Source organism: Triticum dicoccoides, chromosome 6A (genome assembly GCF_002162155.2).
Source record: "Triticum dicoccoides isolate Atlit2015 ecotype Zavitan chromosome 6A, WEW_v2.0, whole genome shotgun sequence".
NCBI classification, from domain to species: Eukaryota; Viridiplantae; Streptophyta; class Magnoliopsida; order Poales; family Poaceae; genus Triticum; species Triticum dicoccoides.
Window position 1 is genome coordinate 348,777,273 of NC_041390.1, and position 15,508 is coordinate 348,792,780.

Here is a 15,508-nt window from a genome sequence, read left to right on the forward strand (position 1 = left end):
GCGCACCGCCTGCCGCGGGCGGCGGGGGTCGGCTGTTTGGCCGGTGGTGGCTGGCGGCTCAGGGTAGCCTCACCTGATGTTGCTACATGACCAGCTGCCCCGGCTCTCACATGCGTTGCTGCTGCTGCTACTTCTTTTCTGCTACTAGTGTGTTCAGTTTCGACAATAAAATTCAGTTTCGATAGCAAAATTCAGTTTCGACGGTTAAGTTCAGTTTTGATAGTTAAATTCGGGTTCGACAGTTAAGTTCAGAGATGAGCGGCTGATGTATTTTACATCTAGCACTTTGTGGTTATGTATTTTACGTCATCTATTGGATATGCTAATAGAATTCCACTCAGGTTATTGTTGTCTCTCTTGTCTTGCTTCAGCCTTGGTGTTGTACAACTCACCGGAGCTGCTCCAACGACGAAACCCTCCATCACAGCGGAGCAGTAGCCCGGGCTCCATCTCCAGACGCCTAAGATCTTCTTCCCCTCCTCCGATAGCCAAGTCAGCCAGAGCATCCTCACCGACCAAACCAATCAGGTTGAGATCGACATGGCTTCGCCAAAGAGGTTGTACACTTGTTACATCTCTTTTTTACTCTAGATGTTATATATATTGTCCATTGAGCACACGTAGTAACGTGAAATAGGATTATTTTATCCTACTATATGGAAAGCAGTGAGGTACCAGGCAACTTAGCTATCCATGATGGACTCTCTTGAACGCCATCATTATTTATCTCTACGCGTTTGAGCTGTGCATTTGTCGGTCGGCCTGGGAGTTGATCTAGTAGGGCAGTGGACTAGGTCCAAAGTAATAGAAGTAGCACAAAATCATTTTTTGAGTGTAGGCTTTTCCTTGCTAAAGCCTGCCTATTAGAATCGCCAGTGCTTGAAAGGAAAAGTGAAGGAAAAACATAGGAATTGGAAAGTTTCCTATGGTACTACTATTCATGAATTTGGTTCAAAGGAATGGAGCAAAGGAAAACTATAGGATTTGTTCCTTTAGTGTCTCCTTGAAAGAAAAAACATAGGAATTTTAATTTCCACATCTCCTCATTTTCAAATTCCTATTCATGAGGCACAAGACTAAGAGATAGTAGCATAATAGCATTATAACCGTAAATTTTCTTGTGGTTTGACTTAATCTCACCATGCTTCTTTGCATCCTGTGATCTTCCAATTGTTGTGAATCAAACACCCAAATTGGCAGAAATCCTGTGTTTTTAAATTCTCAGCCCTACTAAACCTTGGGAAAATAACCTCCTTAAGAATTTTAATAGAGGTGCGGTGATCAGCCCTACTAGTTGGAATAGCTTCTACACATTTAGTAATATATTCAACAGCAACCAAAATATGTCTATACCCATTAGAGGAAGGAAAAGGTCGCATGTAATCAAACCCCCAAACATCAAATGGTTCAACAACAAGTGAATAATTCATAGGCCTTTCTTGACGCTTACCGATATTATCTATTCTTTGACATTCATCACAATACGAGACAAACTTACGAGCATCCTTGAAGAGAGTAGGCCAATAAAATCTAGACTACAATACCTTGTGAGCGGTTCTATCTCCAGCATGATGCCCTCCATAAGATTCAGAGTGACATTTCCGTAGGATTTGTCCCAGTTCATGCTCAGGTACACAACATCTAATAATACCATCTACTCCTTCTTTATAAAGATGTGGGTCATCCCAAAAGTAATGTCTTAAATCTTAGAAGAAATTTTTATTTTGTTGATACGTAAAGCTAGGTGGCAAATATTTAGCAACAATGTAATTAGCATAGTCAGCATATCAAGGAGTACCATTAGCAACATTTATTGCAGCTAACTGTGCATCAGGAAAAGTATCATTAATAGGAAGTGGGTCATCAAGTATATTTTCAAGCCTAGACAAGTTATCAGCTACGGGGTTCTCAGCTCCTTTTCTATCAATAATATGCAAATCAAATTCTTGCAACAAGAGAACCCAATGAATAAGTCTAGGTTTAGCATATTTCTTTTCCATAAGAAATTTAACAGCAGCATGGTCTGTGTGAACAGTTACTTTGGAATCAATAATATAAGGTCTAAACTTATCACAAGCAAACACCAGCGCTAAGAATTCTTTTTAGTAGGAGCATAATTTCTCTGAGCGCTGTCTAGAGCTTTACTAGCACATTGAATAACATTCAATTTCTTATCAACTCTTTGTCCTAGAATAGCACCAACAGCATAATCACTAGCATCACTCATAATTTCAAAAGGCAAATTCCAATCAGCTGGTTGAACTATAGATGTAGTAATTAAAGCTTTCTTGAGTGTTTCAAAGGCTTCAAAACAATCATTATCAAAGATAAAAGGAACATCCTTTTGCAAAAGATTAGTTAGTGGCCTAGAAATTTTAGGGAAGTCTTTGATAAATCTCCTATAGAAACCAGCATGACCTAAGAAACTACGAATACCTTTGATGCCCTTGGGACATGGCATTTTATCAATAGCATCAACCTTAGCTTGGTCTACTTCAATACCTTTTTTAGAAATTTTATGACCCAAGAAAATGCCTTTCTTTACCATAAAGTGGCACTTCTCCCAATTCAAGACAAGATTTGTTTGTTTACATCTCTGCAAAACTCAATCAAGATTGCTTAAACAACTGTCGAAAGGCTTCCCATAAATAGAAAATTCATCCATGAAAACCTCAACAATCTTTACACAAAAGTCAGAGAATATAGCCATCATACATCTTTGAAAGGTAACAGGTGCATTACATAGACCAAAAGGCATATGTCTATAAGCATAGGTTCCAAAAGGACAAGTAAAAGTGGTCTTTTCTTGATCAGGTTGAGAATCAGGTATTTGAGAGAAACTAGAATGTCCATCGAGGAAGCAAAAATGTGTGTGCTTAGATAATCTTTCAAGCATTTGGTCACTAAAAGGCAAAGGGCAATGATCTTTTCTAGTAGCTTTATTTAATTTTCTAAAATCAATTATCATTCTATAGCCTGTAACAATTCTTTGTGGAATAAGTTCATTCTTATCATTAGGAACAACATTTATACCTCCTTTCTTAGGGACACAATGAACAGGACTTACCCATCTACTATCAGCTATAGGACAGATTATACCTGCTTCCAGAATTTTTAATATTTCCGTTCTCACCACCTCTTTCATTTTTGGATTCAACCGACGTTGGTGATCAGCAATTGGTTTAGCATCAGGTTCCATATTAATTTTGTGCTGACATAGAGTGGGACTAATGCCCTTTAAATCATCAAGAGTATATCCAATAGCAGCCCGGTGCTTTCTTAGAACTTCCAATAATCTTTCTTCTTCATGTTCTGAAAGGTTAGCACTGATAATAACAGGATATATCTTCTTTTCATCTAGATAAGCATATTTCTAAGTGTCTGGCAATTGTTCCAATTCAAACACAGGGTCACCTTTAGGTGGAGGACGACCTCCAGGAGTGTCAATATGCAAATTGTGCTTAAGTAGAGGACGTTGTTCAAAGAAAAAATTATCTATTTCATTTCTTTCATGGATATGTAAATCATTCTCATGGTCTAGCAAGTATTTCTCTAAAGGATAACTACGTGGCACAACAACAGAAGCAAGAGCGATGAATTCATCCTTACTAGGAAATTCTTTTTCATGATAATTTCTACTAAACTTGGAAAAATTAAATTCATGAGACTCATCACCAAAGCTAACTTCCACAGTTTGTTTTTGGCAATCTATCCTAGCAGTAACTCTATTCATGAAAGGTCTACCAAAGATAATGGGACAGAAGTCATCAGGTGGAGTATGAAGAACAAGAAAATCGGTAGGATATTTTGTTTTCCCACACAAGACTTCAACATCTCTGACAATCCCAACTGGTGATATAGTGTCTCCATTTGCAAGTTTAATGGTAATATCTATGTCTTCTATCTCAACAGGTGCTATTTATTTCCTAATTTCTTGATATAACTTGTGAGGAATAACACTCACACTAGCACTGATATCACATAAACCAGAATAACAGTGATCTTCTATTTTAACTAAAATGACATGCATGCCAACAACAGGTCTACGTTTATCTATTCTATCGGGTTTAGCAATCCTAGCAGCTTCTTCACAGAAGTAGATAACATGCCCATCCTCATCTTCTTCCAAGAGATCTTTAACTATAGCAATATTACCTTCAACTCTAATTTTGTTCATCTGTTTTAGGTGTTCTAACAGAGCTTTTGTTAACCATAGTTGAAACTTTAGCATGTTCCTTTATCCTAACAGGAAAAGGAGGTTTCTCAAAGTAAGCAGTAGGAACAACTGGATCAACATTATAAAGTATAGTTTCTTCTTTAACTGATACCGGTTCTATAATTTCTTATTTAATAGGTGGTTGATATCTAATCCACTTCTCTTTAGGGAGTTCAACATGAGTAGCAAAAGATTCTCAAAAGGAGGCCACTATCTCAGAGTCAAGTCCATATTTAGTGCTAAACTTTTGAAAAGCATCGGTATCCATAAACGATTTAACACAATCATACTTAAGCTTTATACCTGACTCTTTACCTTCATTGAGTTCCCAATCTTCAGAGTTGCGTCTAATTCTTTCCAAAAGATCCCACCGGAATTCAATAGTCTTCTTCACAAAAGAACCAACACCAGAAGTATCCAGCATGGTTTGATCATTACGAGAAAGCCGAGCATAAAAATTCTGAATAATAATTTCTCTTGAGAGCTCATGATTAGGGCATGAATATAACATTGACTCAAGCCTCCCCCAAGCTAGAGAGATACTTTCTCCTTCATGAGGCCAAAAATTATATATATAGTTCTGATCACGATGAACTAGTTGCATAGGATAATTTTTTTGGTGAAACTCCAATTTTAAACGATTCCAATTCCATGATCCAATATCATTGCATAGCGTATACCATGACAATGCTTTTCCCATCAAAGATAAAGGGAAAACTTTTTTCATAATATCATCCCTGGGTAAACATGCAAGCTTAAACAATCCACAAATTTGTTCCACATGTATCAAGTGCATATGAGGATGTTCTGTTCCATCTCCTGCATAAGGATTAGCTAGCAGTTGTTCTATCATACCCGAAGGAATTTCATATTCAATATTTTTAGTAGGTGTTGTAGGTTGAGGGGAAATTAATTGCGGTTTCGGTCGAGTTGAAGATACCCTGAACATAAAGCTCAAAGGATTGTTTTCCATAGTAACAAGCGACAATAAATTTCAGCACACTATATAAATGTTTCCTTACCGAATTCCACTTACCAAAGGTGCTTCAGTCCCCGGAAACGGCGCTAGAAAATAGCCTTGATGACCCACAAGTATAGGGGATCAATTGTAGCTCTTTTCGGTAATAAGAGTGTTGAACCCAACGAGGAGCAGAAGGAAATGACAAGTAGTTTTCAATAAGGTAGTGTCTGCAGGTGCTGAAATTGTAAGTAGCGAGTAGTTTGATAGCAAGATAGTCTTTAACGAGCAAGTAACGATAACGGTAACAAGTATGCAGAAAGGTAGCCCAATCCTTTTGAGGCAAAGGGCAAGCCAAAATGGTCTCTTATAATAAGCAAATCGTTCTTGAGGGTACACGGGAATTTCATCTAGTCACTTTCATCATATGTGGGTGTTGTTCTTACTTGAACAAACCTCCTACTTACAATTAACCCTCCCACAGGCATCTACAACTATGAGAAAAGTATTAAGGATAAATCCTAACCATAACATTAAATTCTAGGATCAAATTGGTCCCTTACGGAATAGTGCATAAAATGGGGTTTAAGTTTCTGTCACTCTCGCAACCCACCATCTATTTACTAATCCACAATGCATTCCCTTAGGCCTAAATATGGTGAAGTGTCATGTAGTCGATGTTCACATGACACCACTAAGGGAATCACAACATACATACTATCAAAATATCGAACACATATCAAATTCACATGATTACTTGCAACATGATTTATCCCGTGACCTCAAGAACAAAAGTAACTACTCATAGTCAACAAACATGATCATGATCAGAGGGGTATTAATATGCATAATGGATCTGAACATATAATCCTCCACCAAATAAACCATATAGTAACCAACTACAAGATGTAATCAACACTACTAGTCACCCCCTAGCAAGAATCTATAGTTCCTGCAACAAGGTTGAATATAAGAGATGAACTAGGGTTTGAGATGAGATGGTGCTGGTGAAGATGTTCATGGAGATTGACCTCCCCAAGATGGGAGAGTTGTTGGTGATGATGATGACTATGATTTCCACCTCCGGGAGGGAAGTTCCCCCGGCAGAATCGCTCCGCCGGAGGGCAAAAGTTCTCATGCCCAAGTTCCGCCTCGAGGCATCGGCGCTCCATACCGAAAGTATTATTGTGATTTTTTCTAGGTCAAAACCACTTATATACCAGAAGATGGGCACCGGGGGTGGGCCGAGGAGGCCACAACCCACCAGGTGGCTCCCCTCTAGTACTTATTGGCTCCAATATTTCTTATATATTCCATAAAAAATCTCTGTAAAGTTTCAGCCCATTTGAAGTTGTGCAGAATAGGTGGCCCGACGTAGCTTTTCCAGGTCTAGATTTCCAGCTGCTCGAATTCTCCCTCTTAGTGTGTTCCTTGCAAATTATGAGAGAAAAGGCATTAGAATTACTCCAAAAAGAATTATTATGAATAAAAACATTGTAAATAACAGTAAGAAAACATTATGCAAAATGGACGTATCAACCGGCCGCGGTCAAATTCGATTCAACTGAAGTTGGAGAAACAGACACCCACCAGCCACCTTAATGCAAAACTAGTTGCATGCTTGTCGGTGGAACCGGTCTCATAAACGTGGGCATCCACCGATACCGCCGAATCAAAATAATACAATGGGGGTAAGCACACTACTGCGGGATGCTGCTAACGTGACACTACTACTAGAGACCCTTCAAAGAAACTGTGTGCGATACCATAATCGCAGACGGTGGTGTAAGAAACCCATCAAAAAAGGTGCAACACTTTTGTGATGGAGGATGCGTCAAACACGGTTCAGATTTTAGTTGCGTGTGTGATGGAGGGCATATGGTTCAGTTCAATTAACTGTTTGCGATGAGGAGGAACAAAAGAAACGGGCAGCCAGATGGAGGTGTGTGCGATATACAACATACGGTTCACTCGGATGAACTGTCTGTGATTAGGCAACACAAAAGAAACGGTCAGCCAGATGAAGGTGTGTGCGATATATGGCATGCGGTTCACTCAGATGAACTATATGCGTTGAGACATCAGAACAGAAATGGTTCAACTTAACAAGATGTTTGTGATACGCGGCAAACAGGTCTATAATTAGTATTGTGTGTGAAGACCGATAATAACACAGATGGTTGTTGCTAATAAGATGTGTGTGTTGTGCGATGGGATTGCATACAGAACAACAACATATATAAGGACATGCTTGCATAACTAAATTAAACATCCACTTACATAGGTGGCTACGACAACCATGGCATTTGCACACACCAAAGTAAACAATTACATGCATAATTACATAGCTAGCTACTACACACATGACTTTTCCACACACCAATAAAGTAATATTACATGCACGATTAACTAGCATAAACGATCATCTGATCATCATCTACTTCATGTGACGCTTTCTCTGCTTGTGGCTTGTTCCAGGCTCGTTGATTTTGGTAACGAGGCACTTCCTCATGTCAACGATCCGCATGTGCATCTCGTAGCATGTGTACACACTCTTGGCCGCGAACCTGGGGTGAGGTTCATCCAATAGGCGCATCTAGGCCCTGTACCAGGATAGGGGACTTGTTTTCTAGGAATCCTACTTCATCTTTTCGTAGTAGGGTGGATGATTGCCGAGGCGAGTTCGAACAGGGAGTCCTTCTTCGTGCTGCCCCAGACCTTGTAGTGGTCACGGATTTCGACAAGGTTCTTGCATGCCAAGACCGTAAAAAGGAGCGCGTTTACATCATCGGCGGTTTCCACCGTGGCGAACTTGTAGTCGGTGCTGTTGACAAACCTGTTGAAATGGTCGCAAAGCTCTGTGGCCATGCACTAGTGGTAGATGAGGACATGATGGCCCACGCACAACTGGGCGACGACAACCTTCTGATCTATGCCGGGATGACCGGTGTTGTACTGGAGGTCGATGCCGACCAACTTGTACTTGTCTCGTCCAAGCAACTGCTCAACGCTGATGATGTAGTCGTCCACCACGGTCGGGTCGATGGTGTACACCACCAAGAGATCCGTCTCCCTCGCGTGGGTCTCCACTCTATGCTCGCCGAACTCCATTGGAGCGCCGCTGGACATCCCCTCTCTATATGTCATCGTGGGTGTGCTTGTTGTGTTGTGGGGCATGATCGAAAGGTTGAAGAGACTAAGGTTATAATGGTCGCGGGAATTAAAGGGGAAGCCGGACGGCCAAGAATATCGATAGGCCCTGATGGTAGTTCTAATTTGCAGCGTGTAACTCCATCGTGCTGCACATAACTACATCGCGTGGAAACGCGCGCGGCACAACTGCATGCATATGGGGTCCTCCACGTGATCATGCGCATGCCCAACCATTGGCAGAGCGAGCGCGGAGGGATGCGAGCAGAGCGCTCTGTGGTCGCCTCAATGGCCTGTAACCATATATATATATATATATATATATATATATATATATATATATATATATATATATATATATATATGCATATAGCAGTTGAACACGCAAGGAAAAGCTATCCACAAGCCGAGCGCGCCGACAGAAGCGAGCAAAGCGTGCCAATGGACGCGAGCAGAGCACGCCAACAGACGTGAGCAGAGGGCGCCGCGGCGCCTAACGGCGGGATAGACCTTCATTTAAGCCAATCAAGACAAGACTGGGACAGACATGTCTGTATTGAGCAAAGGGATCGCACATCTCTGTATTGGCTGGAATGAGAATGCAATAGAAAAATAAGAATTAAGGCCACGATGATGCGATCGTAGTGGTGGTTACAGGAGGCAAGAAGAAAGATGCATCCATCAATGTATGACCTTCTCCTCCTCAACTCAGTGCGCTGGCCGCGCCACCGGCCGACGGCTAAGGAGCGGCGGCTTTTGTGGCGAGGTCAATGTGCTTCTCAGCAAAGGCATCCATGGCTTCCAGCCGGCTGAAGAAGGCCAACGTCGTAGCATCCTCACTGGCCTTGTAGATAACTATGTACATGATTCGCTCGTACACATGGATGTGTAGGTCAACGGTTTCTTGCAGGGCGAGGCGCCTCGTGGTGAGCGCGACCTCTAGGTGGACATTCTTCGTGGCATCGGCGGGCAGTCGCAGGGCCACCAGTGGTTGAAAGAGGTTCCGACCATGGTGGCCGATTAGGGTGGCAGGCAATGAGGAGCCTGGGCGCGCGGGCTGGATGAGTACGGCGATGTCATCCACGAGCTTCTTGACAATGGTGAACCTGTTGGTGCTGCGAACGATCATCTGGTCCAACTGAGAGTCGTAGCTGGCATCGACGGCGGCCATCCACCAACCGGTTTCCAACACCGTATTTGGACGATCGACGATGCCATGCCATAGGCCGGCGTCGTGGACCATCTGGCACAGCCGCTGGCTGCTCGCGCGCATCGCCGCCATGGGTCTGGAGTGGGCACTTTTGCGCTTATTAGTGTAGGTGCTTAGGAAAATGCTTAGGTGCATACGACGTGGTATATGCATTGGAATGGAGTGGCGCATTTATATGAGCACAAACTACGTTGCATTCACATCGTGCTGCCTCTTTTAATGGTCCTCCCGTTACTTCCCTCATGCATTCACATGATGCTAATTGAAGGAGGATGCATCATTGGCCGTTCGACATTTTGGGAACCGCTACCCTCTCCCTCATCTCCACTAAAGCCGTATCGGGAACTACGCCGCCCGCTGTCAAATAGAATAGTACTGCGGCACTTGCTACACACCTAGCTGAACACGCCTCCTCGCGCTCCATCTTTGCTTAATTACTAAATTTTAGTTGCAAAAATTAGATACTGCTAGTGATTTTTAGCTTGATATTTTTGCAAATCACGGTGTTACAAGGTTGGCAAATGGCAATGTTACTAGATCAACAAATGTCAATCTTTCTAGTTTTACAAATGGCAACATACCCAATATGATAGAAGCAAATAGCACCAAATTGTTTGTAAGTGGTTCACACGGGTCATCCAAAGGAACAGTTTGTGTTCAAGAGATGCACAAATCCTACTCTCACATTGCATACGGGTGTTCTATCTAAAACCATCATGCTTGTTGTGAGAAGCTCTTGTTTGTGAGAAGCATAAACCCAAACCTGCCCCAAATGGGACAAAAAATTTACCATGTCATGTTGATGCCGCTCCGTGATAGCATGCCAAGTTTCATGAATTTCAGACGAGTTTAGGATTTACTAGAATTTAAAAACCAGTTATCTCAATGTTTGCAGCCAAGTGACGGTGGCAGGGTGTTTGACATTCATTCCCATTTCTTGCATGGGACCTAAGCATGGACCCAATGACAAAGATTTGATTTTTCAAACAATTTATATGCACTAGAGCATGTGCATGTAGTTCAAATTTGAATTATGCAGATAAATGCATTGAAAACTCAGTTAATGCATAAAAATGTCCAAATGAACCCCGAAAAATCACAAAAAATAACACAACACTCCTGTTGTTCTATGTTGACACGAGAAAAAAATTGAAAGCAATAAGAGGTAATGGATATCGTTTTGCCCCAAAGTTGTAGCGTTCCCTACCGAAACCATCATGCTTGTTGTGAGAAGTTCTCGTTTGTGAGAAGAATATACCCAAACCTACCCCAAATGGGACAAAAAATTTACCATGGCATGTTGATGCCGCTCCATGATAGCATGCCAAGTTTCATCAATTTCAGACGAGTTTTGGATTTACTAAAATTTAAAAACCAGGTATCTCAATGTTTGTGGCCGAGTGACGGTGGCATGGTGTTTGACATTCATTCCCATTTCTTGCATGGGACCTCATCAGGGAGAACACTTGTACCTTGAAATTTTGTGAGAGCTCATCTTATAATGCTACCGCCAAACTAAGCAAAATAAGATGCATAAAGGATAAACATCACATGCAATCAATATAAGTGATATGATATGGCCATCATCATCTTGTGCCTTTGATCTCCATCTCCAAAGCACCGTCATGATCATCATTGTCACCGGCTTGAAACCTTGATCTCCATCAAAGCATCATTGTCTTCTCATGAACTATTGCTTCTACGACTATTGCTACCGCTTAGTGATAAAGAAAAGCAATTACATGGCGATTGCATTTCATACAATAAAGAGACAACCATATGGCTCCTGCCAGTTGCCGATAACTCTGTCACAAAACATGATGATCGCATATAATAAAATTTAGAATCATGTCTTGACCATATCACATCACAACATGCCCTACAAAAACAAGTTAGACGTCCTCTTCTTTGTTGTTGCAAGTTTTTATGTGGCTGCTACGGGCTCAGCAAGAACCATTCTTACCTATGCATCAAAAACCACAAAGCGGTATAGTGATTGCTTTTTGATCTTCAGATAGAACCATGTTCATTGAATCCGATTCAACTAAAATTGGAGAAACTGACACCCACTAGCCACCTGTGTGTGAAGCACGTTGGTGAACCAGTCTCACATAAACGTACGCGTAATGTCGGTCTGAGCCGCTTCATCCAACAATACCGCTGAATCAAGAATCAACTAGTGATGGCAAGCAATATGTATATACCCACTCCCACAACTCCTTTGTGTTCTACTCGTGCATATAACATCTACGCATAGACCTGGCTCTGATACCACCGTTGGGGAACACAGTGATTTCAAAAAAAATCCTACGCACGCACAAGATCCATCTAGGTGATGCATAGCAATGAGAGGGGATAGAGTGTTGTCTACATATCCTTGTAAACCGTAAGCGGAAGCGTTATGACAATATGGTTGATGTAGTCGTACGTCTTCACGATCCGACCGATCCTAGTAACGAAGGTACGGCACCTCCGCGATCTGCACATGTTCAGCTCGGTGACATCCCACGAACTCTAGATCCAGCTGAGGTCAAGGGAGAGTTTCATCAGCACAATGGTGTGATGATGGTGATGATGAAGTTACCGACGCAGGGCTTTGCCTAAGCACTACAACGATATGACCGAGGTGGAAATCTATGGAGGGGGCACCGCACACGGCTAAACAATCAACTTGTGTTTCTATGGGGTACCCCCTCCCCCATATATAAAGGAGGGGAGGAGGAGGCCGGCCGGCTCTATAGGGCGCGGCAAGGGGGAGGAATCCTCCTCCTAGTAGGAGTAGGATTCCTCCTTTCCTAGTCCTACTAGGAGGGAGAAGGAAGGAGAGGGGGAGCGAGAGGGAAAGAGGGGTCGTGCCCCTCTCCCCTAGTCCAATTCGGACTCCCTTGGGGGCTAGGTGATACGTCCATATTGCATCATGCTTTTATATTGATATTTATTGCATTATGGACTATTATTACACATGATGTCACAACACTTATGCCCATTCTCTCTTATTTTACAAGGTTTACATAAAGAGGGAGAATGCCGGCAGCTAGAATTCTGGGCTGGAAAAGGAGCAAATATTACAGACCTATTCTGCACAACTCCAAAAGTCCTGAAACTCCACGGAAGTTATTTTTGGAAATAATAAAAAATACTAAGCGAAGAAAATAGCAGAGGGGGCCCACACCCTGGCCATGAGGTTGGGGGAGCGCCCTAACCCCTGGGCGCGCCCCCTACCTCATGGGCCCCCTGGTGGCCCTCCGATGCCCATCTTCTGCTATATGAAGTCTTTCGCCCGAGAAAAAAAATCAGAAGCTAGCTTACGGGACGAAACTCCGCCGCCACGAGGCAGAACCTTGGCGGACCCAATCTAGGGCTCCGGCGGAACTGTTCTGCTAGGGAAACTTCCCTCTAGGAGGGGGAAATCACCACCATCGTCATCACCAATGATCCTCTCATCGGGAGGGGGGAAATCTCCGTCAACATCTTCACCAGCACCATCTCATCTCAAACCCTAGTTCATCTCTTGTATCCAAACCTCAGATTGGTACCTGTGGGATGCTAGTAGTGTTGATTACTCCTTGTAGTTGATGCTAGTTGGTTTACTTGGTGGAAAATCATATGTTGAGATCCATTATGCATATTAATAACCCTCTGATTATGAACATTAATATGCTTTGTGAGTAGTTACGTTTGTTCCCGAGGACATGGGAGAAGTCTTGCTATTAGTAGTCATGTGAATTTGGTATTCGTTCGATATTTTGATGAGATGTATGTTGTTATCCCTCTAGTGGTGTCATGTGAACGTCGACTACATGACACTTCACCATTGTTTGGGCCTAGAGGGAGGCATTGGGAAGTAATAAGTAGATGATGGGTTGCTAGAGTGACAGAACCTTAAACCCTAGTTTATGCGTTGCTTTGTAAGGGGCTGATTTGGATCCATATGTTTCATGCTATGGTTAGGTTTACCTTAATACTTCTTTTGTAGTTGAAGATGCCTGCAATAAGAGTTAATCATAAGTGGGATTTTTGTCCAAGTAAGGACAGCACCCAAGCACCGGTCCACCCACATATACAATTATCAAAGTACCGAACGCGAATCATATGAACATGGTGAAAACTAGCTTGACGATAATTCACATGTGTCCTCGGGAGCGCTTTCCTTCATATAAGAGTTTTTCCTGGCTTTTCCTTTGCTACGAAAAGGATTGGGCCATCTTGCTGCACATTATTTACTTTCATTTTTGCTACTCGTTACAAATTTCCTTATGACAAAACTATCTGTTACCGATAATTTCAGTGCTTGCAGAGAATACCTTGCTGAAAACTGCTTATCATTTCCTTCTGATCCTCGTTGGGTTCGACACTCTTACTTATCGAAAATGCTATGATAGATCCCCTAGACTTGTGGTTCATCAAGACTCTTTTATGGTGCCGTTGCCGGGGAGTGAAGCGCCTTTGGTAGGTGGAATTTGGTAAGGAAAATTTTATTTAGTGTGCTGAAATTTACTGTCACTTGTTACTATGGAAAGTAATCCTTTGAGGGGCTTGTTCGGGGTATCTTCACCCCGACCGGTAGAGCAAATAGTTGCTCCTCAACCTACTGAACCTACTGAAAATGTTTACTTTGAAATTCCTTCGGTTATGATAGAGAAACTGCTAGCTAATCCTTTTGCAAAAGATGGAACATTACATCCCGACTTACACGTAATCTATGTGGATGAAGTTTGTGGATTATTTAAGCTTGCAGGTATGCCTGATGATGTTAACAAGAAGAAGGTCTTCCCTTTATCTTTGAAGGGAGATGCATTGACATGGTATAGGCTATGTGATGATATGGGATCATGGGACTACAAATGGTTGAAATTGGAATTCCATCAGAAGTTTTATCCTATGCATCTTGTTCATTGTGATCGTAATTATATATATAATTTTTGACCTCGCGAAGGAGAAAGCATCGCTCAAGCTTGGGGGAGGCTTAAGTCAATGTTATATTCATGCCCCAATCATGAGCTCTCAAGAGAAATGATTATTCAAAACTTTTATGCTTGGCTTTCTAACAACAATCACTCCATGCTCGATGCTTCTTGTATTGGTTCCTTTATGATGAAGACTATTGAATTCAAATGGAATTTATTGGAGAGAATTAAAGCAACTCTGAAGATTGGGATCTCAATGAAGGTAAGGAGTCAGATATAACACCTAAGTTTGATTGTGTTAAGTCTTTTATGGATACCGATGTTTTCCGTAAATTTAGCACTAAATATAGACTTGACTCTGAGATAGTAGCTTCTTTTTGTGAATGCTTTGCTACTCATGTTGATCTCCCTAAGGAGAAGTCGTTTAAATATCATCCTCCCGTAGAAGTAAAAGTAGTTGAACCTATTAAATTTGAAGAAAAGACTATCACTTATAATGATCCTATTGTTCCTACTGCTTATGTTGAGAAACCGCCTTTCCCTGTTAGAATAAAGGATCATGCTAAAGCTTCGACTGTAGTCAATAAGAGTAATATTAGGAAACACAAACCCCCTGAGCAAGTTAAAGTTGAACATAATATTGCTATTGTTAAAGATCTCTTGGATGATAATATTGATGGGCATGTTATTTACTTTTGTGATGAGACTGCTAGAATTGCTAAACCTGGTGCTATAGATAAACATAGACCTGTGGTAGGCATGCCTTTTATTTTTGTTAAAATAGGAGATCATTGTTATCATGGCTTATGTGATATGGGTGCTAGTGCTAGTGCAATACCTATTTCCTTATACAAAGAAATTATGCATGATATTGCACCAGCTGAGATAGAAGATATCGATGTTTTCATTAAGCTTGCTAACAGAGATACTATTTCACCAATTCGTATTGTTAGAGACGTTGAAGTCTTGTGTGGGAAGGCTAAATATCCTGCTGATTTCCTTGTTCTTGGTTCCCCTCAAGATAGCTTTTGTCCCATTATATTTGGTAGACCCTTCTTGAATACTGT